Below are 14,973 nucleotides of genomic sequence, written 5' to 3'. Positions count from 1 at the left end.
TGCAACTGCCTGTCCTGCAGCCCCCACCGCGCCACCTTATCCTCAGTGCTGCCCACCCACGTCGGCACCTCCAAACATGGCGTCCTCACTGCCCTCACTAGTGAGCGAGACCAACCACCCCGACTATGAGGCCGCCATCAGTGACCAGATCCAGCTGGAGCTCTACGCATCGTACGTGTACAGGTCCATGGCTTATTATTTTGATAAGATGGTCTCAAAGTACTTCGCCCAGTTCTTCCGAGAGCAGTCAGGCAAGGAGAGGGCAACTGCTGACAGGCTCATCCAGCTGGTGAATAAGTGCGGTAGCAACACCCCCTCGTGCAACTTCAGTAGATATTACAGCGGCTCCTGGGAGAACAGCCTGAAGGTCCTGGAGAGCGCCTTGCGTCTGTCGCTGAAGGTGAAGCAGAGCCTGCTCAGTCTGCACCAGCTGGCCACCCAGAAGAAGGACACCCTACTGTGCGACCTCCTGGAGAGGCACTGCCTGCAGGAAAATCAGAAGTTCAACAAAGAGTTGGAGGAACACATCACGATCCTGCGCAAGATGGGAGCCCCAGAACCCGGCCTGGAGGAACACCTTTTTGGCAAGCTCACCCTGGATGACAGCAAGGACTGAGTCTGGACTGCCTTCCCGAGAGTCATGGAGTGACAGCCCCTCCTCAGCTTGCGAGCATGCATGTTGCACTATTACCCTTGCAAAACGTTCACTTAAGTTTTTATGTTCAAGTTTAAACATTTCTTCTAATAAACTTGTTGTTTTGTAAATAAATAAACGTCTTTCATTGATTTGTGTGTGGAAAACCTTCACCTTCTGTTTTTAAACAGGTTTCCAGGAATCTTTCAACCCATCCATACCCCAACCACGTGCAGCTCGGGAACTGCATGGTTGGAGGGACTGGGTTTTGTGTGGGACTGGTGGGAGGGAGGGACGGGGTATTGTGTGGGACTGGTGGGAGGGAAGGATGGGGTATTGTGTGGGACTGGTGGGAGGGAGGAGGCATTGCACAGGAGTCTGGATGGAGGAGGAGGTATTGTGGAGGACCCTGGATGGAGGGAGAGGTTTTACACAGACCCTGAACGGAGTAGGAGGTATTGTGGGGGATCCAGGATGGAGGAGGTGGTATTCCAGGGTTGCTGGATGGAGTGGGAGGTTTTGTGGGGGAGCCTGGATGGAAGAGGAAGTACTATGGAGGACCTTCGATGGAGGAGGAGGTATTGTGGGGATGCTGGATGGAGAAGGATGTTTTTTTTGGGGGGGGGGAGCCTGGATGGAGGAGGAAGTATTATGGGGGACCCTAGAATGTGGAAGAAGTATTGCCGGGACTCTGGATGGAGAAGGAGGTTTTTATTTTTTTACAAGGATAGAGAGAGAGTCAAAGAGAAGGACAGACAGGGACAAACAGGAACAGGGAGGTGAGAAGCATCAGTCATTACTTTTTCATTGTGCATTGCGGCACCTTAGTTTTTCATTGATTGCTTTCTGATATGTGCCTTGACTGCGGGCCTTCAGCAAACCGCGGAACCCCTTGCTTGAGCCAGAGACCTTGGGTCCAAGCTGGGGAGCTTTGCTCAAACTAGATGAGCCCGCGCTCAAATTGGTGACTTCAGGGTCTGGAACTAAGGTCGACATCCCAGTCCAAAGTCTATGCACTGCGCCACCGCCTGGTCAGGTTTTGTTTTTTTTTGTGGGCAACCCTGGAAAAAGGAAATAGTTACTGTGTGGAACCCTGACTGGAGAAAGGAGATATTCTGTGGGACCCTGGATGGATGGAGCAGGAACTCCCTGCAGCCCCAGAAAACACAAAACCAATCTCCCCTTATAAACAATGGTATACGGGGGTGGGGTGAGGTGGATGATGTGTGGCCCTGGTGAATGTGGGTGCACATTCATGCTAAAATGATAAAACGTGGCCTTAAAATCAGAAGTGGGTTTGCTTCTGGTGAAAGAGTAAAGAGAATGGGATGAGGCAATGATTAAAATAAAGGGTTCTTACATTTTACCTGAAATTTCCTTGTTTACTAAAAGATGCAAATGTTTATGTTTCTTAACAGTTTCTGGGTAGCAAGATGGAGACCCCTGAAAACATCTTGGCATAGTACCTCTTTGATAACCTCATCCTCAGCAACACTGATCACCATAGCTGAGACTTAGGCTAGCTCTCCTTCCCACAAACTTGGGAATGACTTCCCATGGTCACCATGCTGGACATGCACGTAGCCCTTAGAAAACATCTAACTATAGTTTTTTGTTTCAATTGTACTCTTTCTTTGTGGTACCATGGTACCCTAATCTCCAAATTATCTCACTAAAAACATTGAATAATATGAGGTCAAGGCTGAAGGTCAAATTCTGATATTGACTATTAAGTAAAATAAATTCCCCTGAATATTGCCAGTGACACACTACTTTGAAGAATGTAAGGTTGGGGGACAACTGAAGCAGGGAGACCAGTTAATAGATCTTGTAGCTAGTCTTCATAAAAGACGGTGCTGGCTTGGACTCTGGTGCTGACTGAGAAAATAAAGATTCAGACAAATTCTAGATGCACTGGATGAGCCAAAAAGACTTGCTTACACACCAGAGGTGAAGAATGAGAAATGAGAAAAATACTTTAGGTTCTAATGTTTAGAATTGCATACTAGAATTTATGGCAGTAATATTTATTAATTTGGGGACTTTGGGCCAGAGGTGCAGATGAGTGCAAATCGCATAGTATGTAAAATCTGAGATGCCTATGAGACATGCCAGTGGAAATGGCATGCAAATAACCAGAAAAGGGAATCTGGAGCTCAGGTTGGATGTCAGGTTTGGTAATGCCCACATGGGAGTCATCAACTATATTAATAGATGGTGTTGAGGTTATGGAATTGGATAATTTCACTAGAAAGAGTGTGTAGAGAGAGCACAGTGCAACCAGACCCAGGCCTAGAGGACGGGTTGAGGTTTTGGAACAGCCAGGCTGCTCTTGGCCCCACCTGGACCATGACATCACTCCAGATTGTGTCTCCACAGAGTCTTTCCCAAAACCAACCAGTTCCTAACCTCAATATGGCCTTTGATTTCTCCATGCAGGATGAGTGGGCATGAGTTAGCCTATTACCTTGTCTTCATGGTCATGGGTAGAAAGAAATGATTTCCCAGGTTTTTGTTTTTTAATTTTCTTAAGGATATTATCGATCTGGTTTTTTTTTTAATTTCTTCTTTAAAAACTTAGCATTTCTCTCAGCCAACTGTTTTTGATCATATTAAATGTCTACCAGTAAACCATAAGGCTGTCTTGGCCTGGGAAAAATAATCAAAACATGTTTGTTCTGTACCTGAGGTGGATACAAAGATAAAGTAAAAAATTGCAGATTTACATACCTTATCAATGGTAGTTGGCTAGCTTGAGTCTCTTTATAATTTTCAGATTGCTTTGAACATTTACGAATATGTTGACAAGCTTAGCTACACAGTGATGATCTTTCTTAACCCTCATTGCCTGTGTTCAAACCCCAGTTTAATCCCTTCCTAAACTGGGTGACTTTGGGCATGTTCTTCTGCCCCTGTCTGCCTCAGTTGCCTCACATAGAAAATAGAGATAATAAAACCGGTAACACCAATTGTTGCTGAGAAGATTAAAAAGTTTAATTTTTTTTTCAAACTGGCGACCTCAGCATTCCAGGTCAATGCTCGATCCATTGTGCCACCACAGGGCCAAAAGAGTTTAGTATTTTTTAATTTTAATTAATCCTAGTGCCTGGCAGATATAGTAGATGTATCATTTGTAAGCCATCATGTATCTTCATTACCATCATCATCATCATTATTCACTTCTAAGTTCCTCTGTGGTGTTTATTTTTCGGGGAGACTTCATGTCTACATTTTGCCACTGGAGGTCTCCCTTGCATTTCACCTAACTCTGTCACCAAGCATCTTAAGAAGGAAAAATCCTTGCAAGCTGCTTGGGTGTCAGGTGCTGCCAGGACTCAGGAAGGTACATTGCTGTTTCTGCTGCCCCAACTTCAGTCTAGAGGTGAGTTTTCCTGTGACATCTGTCCATGCAATCCCTCATTTGTCTCAACCAGCCTTCCCTATGAATTGACCCTAGAACGCTTTTTGCTTATTCTTCCCAAACCTAGTTCCTGAGCTCCTCTTTCCATCCGGAACTATACTCCACTCCTCAGAGGTGGGAAAGGTAGAAAAGTTAAAATGCTAATCTGGTCAAATAGAGTGACATCAGAGAAATGATGCCGTAAGGAGTGATACCGATAAATCTCGCTTAAAATTCAACAAGATCTTCAACCAGAGACAGAAAAATCTATCCTTGGAGCCTCCAGAAGTTCCACACTAAACGTGAAGGTATGATATTGTGAAAAATTGACTAAATATATAATTAACCCCAAAGGAAATACGGAGAAAGAAACGCTCCGCCTTCCTTACTAATCTAAATAAGGGCTGCTTTCACTGGTAACTGAGAGTATAGGAACTAAGGCAGGCATAGCCTGTGAATAGAACCAGACTGCAGCACAAATGTCCGAACCAGGCTGTGGCATGGACATCCAAGCCAAGGAAAAACTGTGCTTGTGGCAACCCAGTCAACACAAGCTATTGCTCATGCCAAATTCAGACAAAGAAAAGCACTTTGGACAGCCATCCACCCCAATCTCCTGGTCAGCACACGCAGATAGTGGGAGAGAGATTCCTCCTAGAGCTCCAGGAGTGGGCATCCGTGTTACCGGACAGAGGGGCAGAGTCAGAGGCCTTTGTGTGGCCCGTAACCAGAATCTTGGGGTCTCCCTGCACCCCCAAAAGCAGCACACGGGAAGGGAGCGGGAGCGAAATTTCCTACGCTCGAACTTTTCCATGTGGGCGGGGCGCCTCACTCGCAGTGAGAAGCAGTCGGCCTGATATCCTGGTCAGTGGGCGCAGAGAGTGGGCGAGAGATTCCCCCGGGAGTCGGCACCCGTGTCCCCAGACAGAGGTGCAGAGTCAGAGGCCTTTTTGTAGGCCAAAACCGGAGTCTTGAGATCGCCCCTGTGCCCCGAAAAGCAGCGCGCTGGGAGTGAGTAGGAGCGAAATTCCCTACACTTGTACTTTTCTGTGCAGGCGGAGCGTCCCACTCAGAGTGAGAGGCTGCCGGCCTGATCCCCTGGTCAGCTAATGCAGATAGTGGGCAAGAGATTCCCCCGGGAGTGGGCGCCCATGTTCCTGGACAGAGGGGCATAGTCAGAGGCCTTTCAGTGGGCTGAAACCAGAGTCTTGAGGTCGCCCCTGTGCCCTGAAAAGCAATGCACAGGGAATGAGTGGGAGCGAAATATCCTATGCTGGAACTTTTCCGTGCGGGCGGGGCATCTCACTGAGAGTGAGAGGCGGCTGGTTAAATATCCTGGTCAGCGAGCGCAGATAGTGGGTGAGAGATTCTCCTGGGAGTGGGCACCTGTGTTCCCGGACAGAGGGACAAAGTCAGAGGTCTTTGTGTAGGCCAAAGCCCCTCCTAATTATGCTAGGGGCCCTGACTGATTGAGCCTTACCCAGAACCCTGTGCTGAGTGGGAATAGAGTGGGGATTTTCCAGGTCTTTGAGCCTCTTACTCTCCAGGCAGAGACAGCAGCAACCCCATATCTGGATCATCAGGCTACTAATTCAAGAAGGAAAGACTAGGAGAGTGGCTCCAGGAACACAGGCTCTCTCACTGGTGCAGCCTGCAAATGCTAATGAGACTCGACTGCCAACGAGACTGAAGCCCAATATATGACATTGCCATAAAGACTTATCAATGGCAAACCTCTACCTAAGCATGCCACATGTACAGAACCCGAGGTACAGAGTCACCAACCAGGAAGAGGGAGAGAAAAGAAAAAGCAAGAAGATAACCTCTCAAAATCAAGAATAATCCACAGATTTTATAACCTATCCCATTTTATTATATTTGTTTGTTTCTCTTATCTTCTTGTCTTGATTATTTTCTTCCTCTTTCAATTTAGTCATTTAATTCTCTGCCAGTCTTACTCTCTCCTCTCCTTGAACTACACTACCCATAAGTGTTACATCTCCCATTATTTTTTCTTTCTTCTTCCTTTCTCTCTATGAGGGTTACACTCCAAAACCCTTAACTCTCTCTCTCTCCCCCCCCCTCTCCTTTTATTCTTTCTTCTTTTTGTGTTTTCCTCTTTCTCTTCTTTTCTTTTCTTTTTTCTCTCCCTCTATATTAGTTTCTCTTTTTCTCCTTTACTTTTCCTCTCATTCAATCCTCAATCACGAACAAATTATTTTATCTGGGACTTAAATTTTTCTTTGTGATAATTTGGGGTTTTTTTACTTTGCTTTCTTAACTCATTAGCAGTGCTCCTAACCCTGGCTCTCCATTTTATCTAGTTCTTGCTCCACTAAATACAATAGTAATTTTTAAAATTTTTCCCCTTTTTCCTGTTTCCCTCTTATTCCTCTCGTAATATCTCTTAGTTAACCATCACCTAAAAGCAAATCATTTAATTCTTGACCAAAATTTTTTCCTTTTTTGTATTTTGTGGGTCCATACCTCCTCTTTTGCCCCTTTATCACTTCTCCCTAACTCAGGCCCTCCATTATAGATAGTTTTTCTTCTATTTAGCACAACATAATTCACAATTCACCATAAGATTTCTCAAGAAGGAGGGGAGAGGAGAAGAGAGGGGAAAAAAGGGGGGGATAATATTTTTTTTTATTTTTTCTTTTTCTTTTTTTAACTTTTTAGTCTCTATGCATTCTCATTAGTACTATTAATAAAACTACCTTCAGATGCCATTAAGGAAAAGAAAATGGAATATCATGGATACAAAAGACAGAGAGGTAGCACAGATAGATTAGAAAAAATCTATGGAGAAAAAATTTAATATATAGGAAACCTTGGAGCTAAATGACAGAGAATTTAAAATAGAAATCCTAATAATACTCAGAGATATACAAGAAAACACAGAAAGGCAATTTAGGGAGCTCAGAAAACAACTCAACGAACACAAAGAATATATTACCAAGGAAATTGAAACTATAAAAATAAATCAAGCAGAGATGAAAAACTCAATTCACGAGCTGAAAAACGAGGTAACAAGCTCAGCTAATAGAACAGGCCAGATAGAAGGTAGGATTAGTGAAATAGAAGACAAGCAACTTGAGGCACAACAGAAAGAAGAAGAAAGAAACTCAAAAATTAAAAAAAATGAGAAAGCCCTACAGGAATTGTCTGACTCCATCAAAAAAGAATAACATAAGAATAATAGGTATATCAGAGGGAGAAGAGAGAGAGAATGGACTGGAGAACATATTCAAACAAATAATAGATGAGAACTTCCCAAGCCTGTGGAAAGAACTAAAGCCTCAAATTCAAGAAGCAAATGGAACTATGAGTTTTCTTAACCCCAACAAACCTACTCCAAGGCACATCATAATGAAATTGGCACAAACCAACGACAAAGAAAAAATTCTCAAGGCAGCCAGGGAAAAGAATACAACATATATAGGAAGGCCCATTATATTATCATCAGATTTCTCAACAAAAACTCTACAAGCTAGAAGGGATTGGGTCCCAATATTTAAAGCCCTGAAAGAGAGGAACTTTCAGCCACAAATACTATACCCATCAAAGCTATCCTTCAAATACGAAGGAGAAATAAGAACATTCACAGATACAAAAAAGATGAGGGAATTTATCATCAGAAAACCCCCACAACAGGAATTACTAAAGGGAGTTTTCCAACCAGATACAAAGAACAAAACAAAACAAAACCACAAGTAAAAGCTCAAGCAAGAACACAATAAAACCAAATTTAAACTCTGACAACAAAAAAAAAAAGGGAGGGGAGTGGACGGAGATTAACAATAGTAAAGGACGATGGAGTACAAAAGTACTCACAAAATAGTGCACTACAATGAACAGGGAAGGAACCCTTTTCATTACTTAATGGTAACCACCCTTGAAAAAAACACCACAGAAGCACATGATTTAAAAATGATAGCAACAGAGGAAAGATGTATGGAATAAAACCAAACAAAAACAAAAGATAGAAAAACGAAAGAGAAGAATCAAACAAGACACAAAACTAACAGAAAGCAATGTATAAAATGCCAATAGGGAACTCACAAGTGTAAATAATTACACTAAATGTAAATGGATTAAACTCACCAATAAAAAGACACAGAGTAGCAGAATGGATTAAAAAAGAAAACCAACTGTAGCTGCCTAAAAGAAACTCATCTAAGCAACAAGGATAAAAACAAATTCAAAGTGAAAGGCTGGAAAACAATACTCCAAGCAAATAACATCCAAAAAAAAGCAGGTGTAGCAATACTCATATCTGATAATGCTGACTACAAGACAGCAAAAGTACTCAAAGACAAAAATGTTCATTTCATAATGATTAAGGGGATGCTGAATCAAGAAGACATAACAATTCTTAATATATATGCACCAAACCAAGGAGCACCAAAATATATAAGATAGCTACTGATTGACCTTAAAAAAAAAAAACTGACAAAAATACAATCATACTTGGAGACCTCAATACACCGCTGACGGCTCTATCTCGGTCATCTAAAGAGAAAATCAGTAAAGATATATTGGCCTTAAACAAAACACTAGAGCACCTGGATATGATAGACTTCTACAGGACATTTCATGCCAAAGTGACAGAGTATACATTTTTCTCCAGTGTACATGGATCATTCTCAAGAATTGACCATATGTTGGGCCACAAAAAGAACATCAGCAAATTCAGAAAAATCGAAGTTGTACCAAGCATATTTTCTGATCACAAAGCCTTGAAACTAAAATAGAACTGCAAAAAAGAGGAAGAAAAGACCACAAAAATGTGGAAACTAAACAACATACTTTTAAAAAATGAATGGGTCAAAGAAGAAATAAGTGCAGAGATCAAAAGATATATACAGACAAATGACAATGACAATATGACATATCAGAATCTATGGGATGCAGCAAAAGCAGCTATAAGACGGAAGTTCATATCACTTAAGGCCTATATGAACAAACAATAGAGAGCCCAAGTGAACCACTTAACTCCACACCTTAATGAACTGGAAAAAGAAGAACAAAGACAACCCAAAACCAGCCAAAGAAAGGAGATAATAAAAATCAGAGCAGAAATAAATGAAATAGAGAACAGAAAAACTATAGAAAATATTAATAAAAGAAGGAGCTGGTTCTTTGAAAAGATCAACAAAATTGACAAACCCTTGGCAAGACTCACCAAGGAAAGAAAAGAAAGGACTCACATAATCAAAATCCAAAATGAAAGAGGAGAAATCACCACGGACATCACAGATAGACAAAGAATTATTGTAGAATAGTATGAAAAACTTTATGCCACTAAATTCAAGAATCTAGAAGAAATGGATAAATTCCTAGAACAATACAACCTTCCTAAACTGAGTCAAGAAAAAGCAGAAAGCCTTAACAGACCAATTAGTAGGGAAGAAATAGAAAAAACTATTAAAAACCTCCTCAAAAATAAAAGTCCAGGCCCAGACGGTTACACTAGCGAATTCTATCAAACATTCAAAGAAGATTTGGTTCCTATTCTACTCAAAGTCTTCCAAATAATTGAAGAAGAAGCAATACTCCCAAACACATTTTATGAGGCCAACATAACCCTCATACCAAAACCTGGCAAGGACGGAACAAAAAAAGAAAACTACAGACCAATATCTCTAATGAATGCAGTTGTTAAAATACTAAACAAAATACTGGCAAATCGAATACAACAACATATTTAGAGAATAATACATCATGATCAAGTGGGATTCATCCCAGAATCTCAAGGATGGTTCAACATACGTAAAACAGTTAACGTAATACACCATATCAAAAAAACAAAGAACAAAAACCACATGATCTTATCAATAGATGCAGAAAAAACATTTGATAAAATACAACACAATTTTATGTTTAAGACTCTCAAAAAAATGGGCATAGAAGGAAAATATGTCAATATGATAAAGGCCATATATGATAAACCATCAGCTAACATCATATTAAATGGCACAAAGCTGAAGACTTTCCCCTTAAAACAGGAACAAGACAGTGTTGTCCACTCTCTCCACTCTTATTTAATGTGGTGCTAGAGGTTCTAGCCAGAGCAATCAGACAAGACAAAGAAAAAAAAGGCATCCATATCAGAAAAGAAGAAGTAAAGGTATCACTTTTTGCAGATGATATGATCCTATACATTGAAAACCCCAAAGAATCCACAAAAAGACTACTAGAAACAATAAGCCAATACAGTAAGGTCGCAGGATACAAAATTAACATAAAAAAGTCCCATAGCCTTTCTATATGCCAACAATGAAACATTTGAGAACGAACTCAAAAAAAATAATCCCCTTCATGATTGCAACAAAAAAAAATAAAATACCTAGGAATAAACATAACAAAGAATGTAAAGGACTTATATAATGATAACTACAAACCACTGTTAAGGGAAATCGAAAAAGATACAATGAGATGGAAGAATATTCCTTTCTCTTGGCTAGGAATAATAAATATAATCAAGATGGCCATATTACCCAAAGCAATATACAAATTTAATGCAATTCCCATCAAAATTCCAATGACATTTTTTAAAGAAATAAAACAAAAAATCATCAGATTTATATGGAATATAAAAACCCTGAATAGCCAAAGCAATCCTAAGGAAAAAGAATGAAGCCGGGGCATTACAATACCTTACTTCAAACTATATTATACAGCCACGACAATCAAAACAGCATGGTGCTGGTAGAAAAACAGACACTCAGACCAATGAAACAAAATAAAAAGTCCAGAAATAAAACCACATATATATGGTCAAATAATTTTTGATAAAGAGGCCAACAACACAAATGGAGAAAAGGAAGCCTCTTCAACAAATGATGCTTGGAAAACTGGAAAGCCACATGCAAAAGAATGAGACTCGACTACAGTTTGTCCCCTTTTACTAAAATGAATTAAAAATGGACCAAAGACCTAAATACAAGACCTGAAACAATAAAGTACATAGAGAAGACATAGGTACTAAACTCATGGACCTGAGTTTTAAAGAGCATTTTATGATTTTGACTCCAAAGGCAAGAGTAGTGAAGGCAAATATAAATGAATGGGACTACATCAGACTAAAAAGTTTTTGCTCAGCAAGAGAAACTGACAACAAAATAAACAGACAGCCAACTAAATGGGACATGATATTTTCAAAAAACAGCTCAGAGAAGGGCCTAATATCTAAAATATACAAAGAACTCATAAAACTCAACAACAAACAAACAAACAATCCAATAAAAAAATGGGAAGAGGACATGAACAGACACTTCTCCCAGGAAGAAATACAAATGTCCAACAGATATATGAAAAGATGCTCATCTTCATTAGTTATTAGAGAAGTGCAAATCAAAACTACAATGCAATACCACCTCACACCTGTTAGATTAGCTATTATTAACAAGACAGGTGGCCCTGGCCGGTTGACTCAGTGGTAGAGCATCGGCCTGGCGTGCAGGGGACCCGGGTTCGATTCCCGGCCAGGGCACATAGGAGAAGCGACCATTTGCTTCTCCATCCCCCACCCCCTCCTTCCTCTCTGTCTCTCTCTTCCCCTCCTGCAGCCAAGGCTCCATTGGACCAAAGATGGCCCGGGCACTGGGGATGGCTCCTTGGCCTCTGCCCCAGGCGCTAGAGTGGCTCTGGTTGTGGCAGAGCGACACCCCGGAGGGGCAGAACATCGCCCACTGGTGGGCAGAGCGTCGCCCCTCTTGGGCGTTCTGGGTGGATCCCGGTCTGGCGCATGCAGAAGTCTGTCTGACTTTCTCTCCCTGTTTCCAGCTTCAGAAAAATACCAAAAACAACAAAAACAACAACAAAAAAAAAACAAGAAAAAAAACAACAAGACAGGTAATAGCAAATGTTGGAGAGGCTGTGGAGAAAAAGGAATCCTCATTCACTGTGGGTGGGAATGTAAAGTAGTACAACCATTATGGAAGAAAGTATGGCGGATCCTGAAAAAAACTGAAAATAGAACTACTACCTTATGACCCAGCAATGCCTCTACTGGTATATACCCCTAAAACTCAGAAACATTGATACTTATAGACACATGTAGCCCCATGTTCATTGCAGCATTGTTCACAGTGGCCAAGATATGGAAACAACGAAAAAGCCCTTCAATAGAAGACTGGACAAAGAAGATGTGGCACAAATACACTATGGAATGCTACTCAGCCATTAGAAATGATGGCATCAGATGATTTACAACAAAATGGTGGGATCTTGATATCATCATAAGGAGCAAAATAAGTAAATCAGAATAAACCAAGAATTACATTATTCCATACATTGGTGGGACATAAAAATGAGACTAAGAGACATTGATAAGAGTGTAGTGGTTACCGGGGGTGGGGGGGGAGGGGGTGCAAGAGGGAAGGAGGGAGAGGAGAAGGGGGAGGGGTGGAGCACAATAAAAACTAGATAGAGGGTGACAGAGGACAATCTGACTTTGGGTGATGGGTATGTAACATAAATGAATGACAAGATAATGTGGCCATGTTTTCTTTGAATATATGCACCCTGATTTATTGATGTCACCCCATTAACATTAATAAAAAATTATCTATAAAAAAAAGAAATGCAGGGCAAAGTTTACTAAATCATTTGAATTCTCTAATCCCACCCTTGTTTGGAAGTCACACAGTTTCAAGACAGTAACATGGGTCTAGGAGGAAACCAATATTTCTTGAATATCAACTACTGTCAGAATCTGTGATAGGTGGTTTGCATTCATTAATTAAATACGATACTCAAATCAAGATTAAGTAGTGTCGAACATGAATACCCTCAGCAATCTTGAAAAGGAAGAATAAAGTAGGAGGTATCACACTTCCGGATATCAAGTTATACTATAAGGCCAATGTACTCAAAACAGCCCGGTACTGGCATAAGAACAGGCACATAGATCAATGGAACAGAACTGAGAACCCAGAAATAAACCCACACTTTTATGGACAACTGATATTTGACAAGGAGATAATAGCATACATTGGAGCAAAGACAGCCTCTTCAACAAATGGTGTTGGGAAAATTGGACAGCTACCTGCAAAAAAATGAAACTAGACTACCAACTTACACCATTCACAAAAATAAACTCAAAATGGATAAAAGACTTAAATGTAAGCCGTAAAACCATAAGCATCTTAGAAGAAAACATAGGCAGTAAGCTCACTGACATCTCTCGCAGCAATATATTTGCCGATTTATCTCCATGGGCAAGTGAAATAAAAAACAGGAAAAACAAATGGTACTATATCAAACTAAAAATATTTTGCACAGCTAAAGACAATAAGAACAGAATAAAAAGACAAACTACATAATGGGAGAATATATTTGACAATACGTCCGATAAGGGGTTAATTATCAAAATTTATAAAGAACTTGTAAAACTCAATACCAGGAAGACAAACAATCCAATCAAACAATGGGTGAAAGAAATGAATAGACACTTCTCCAAAGAGGACATACAGATGGCCAATGGGCATATGAATAAATGCTCAACATCACTAATCATTAGAGAAATGCAAATTAAAACCACAATGAGATATCACCTCACACCAGTCCGAATGGCGCACATCAACAAAACAACACAGATTATGTGCTGGCAACGATGTGGAGAAAAGGAACTCTCCTGCACTGCTGTTGGGAATGCAGACTGCTGCAGCCACTGTGGAAAACAGTATGGAGATTCCTCAAAAAATTAAAAGTCGAAGTGGCTTTTGACCCTGGTGTACCACTTTTAGGAATATACCCCAATAGCACCATAGCACTGTTTGAAAAGAAGAAATGCACTCTCATGTTTATGGCAGCATTGCTCACAATAGCAAAGATCTGGAAACAGCCCAGGTGTCCGTCAGTGGATGAGTGGATTAAAAATCTTTGGTATATATATATACTATGGAATACTACTCAGCCATAAGAAATGATGACATCGGATCGTTTACAACAACATGGATGGTCATTGATAACATAATACTGAGCGAAATAAGTAAATCAGAAAAAACTAAGAACTGTATGATTCCATACATAGGTGGGATATAAAAATGAGACTCAGAGATATGGACAAGCATATAGGGGTAGGGTGGGAGGGAGGAGAGGGAGAAGGCTAGGAGAGGGGAGGGGAACAAGAAAACCAGTTAGAAGGTGATGGAAGACAATTGGACTTTGAGTGATGGGAATGCAGCTTAATCAAATGTCACAATAACCTAGAGACGTTTTCTCTGAACATATGTACCCTGCTTTTTCAATGTCACCCCATTAAACTTAATTAAAAAAAACAAACAAAAAAATTAAGAAGTATCTATTCTCACTACTCGTTCTAAAGATGAGTATACTGAGGATATGGAAAATCAAATACCCCATCTAAAGTCTTGGGGGGCAGTAACAGAGGTAGTACTGCAATTAAGGTGTGTCCATACCCAAAGCATTAGTATGTTTGACTATTCAAAGCAAATGGATCTGGACCAGTATGTTCAATGGTTTTCCACTAGTCACACATGGTTTTGTGGATTTAAATCAGAAAATTGTAAATGAAGTTTAAAATGTAATTTTTCGGCCCTGGCCGGTTCGCTCAGCGGTAGAGCGTCGGCCTGGCGTGCGGAAGTCCCGGGTTCGATTCCTGGCCAGGGCACACAGGAGAAGTGCCCATTTGCTTCTCCAACCCCCCCTTCCTCTCTGTCTCTCTCTTCCCCTCCCGCAGCCGAGGCTCCATTGGAGCAAAGATGGCCCAGGCGCTGGGGATGGCTCCTTGGCCTCTGCCCCAGGCGCTAGAGTGGCTCTGGTCTCTGCAGAGGGACCCCCCGGAGGGGCAGAGCATCGCCCCCTGGTGGGAAGAGCTTCGCCCCTGGTGGGCGTGCCGGGTGGATCTCGGTCGGGCGAATGCGGGAATCTGTCTGACTGTCTCTCCCCGTTTCCAGCTTCAGAAAAA

At 41.2% G+C, this 14,973-nt stretch overlaps 1 pseudogene; it reads left to right on the top strand.

Annotated features, from left to right (window-relative positions):
* The first annotated feature begins 76 nt into the window (after positions 1 to 76).
* Positions 77 to 616, top strand: LOC136317797 (ferritin heavy chain pseudogene; annotated as a pseudogene).
* The last annotated feature ends 14,357 nt before the right edge of the window (positions 617 to 14,973 follow it).

This window comes from Saccopteryx bilineata, chromosome X (assembly GCF_036850765.1).
Source record: "Saccopteryx bilineata isolate mSacBil1 chromosome X, mSacBil1_pri_phased_curated, whole genome shotgun sequence".
Lineage (NCBI taxonomy): Eukaryota > Metazoa > Chordata > Mammalia > Chiroptera > Emballonuridae > Saccopteryx > Saccopteryx bilineata.
The sequence above is the reverse complement of the archived record's forward strand: the minus strand, read 5'-3'. Positions and strand labels throughout refer to the sequence as shown.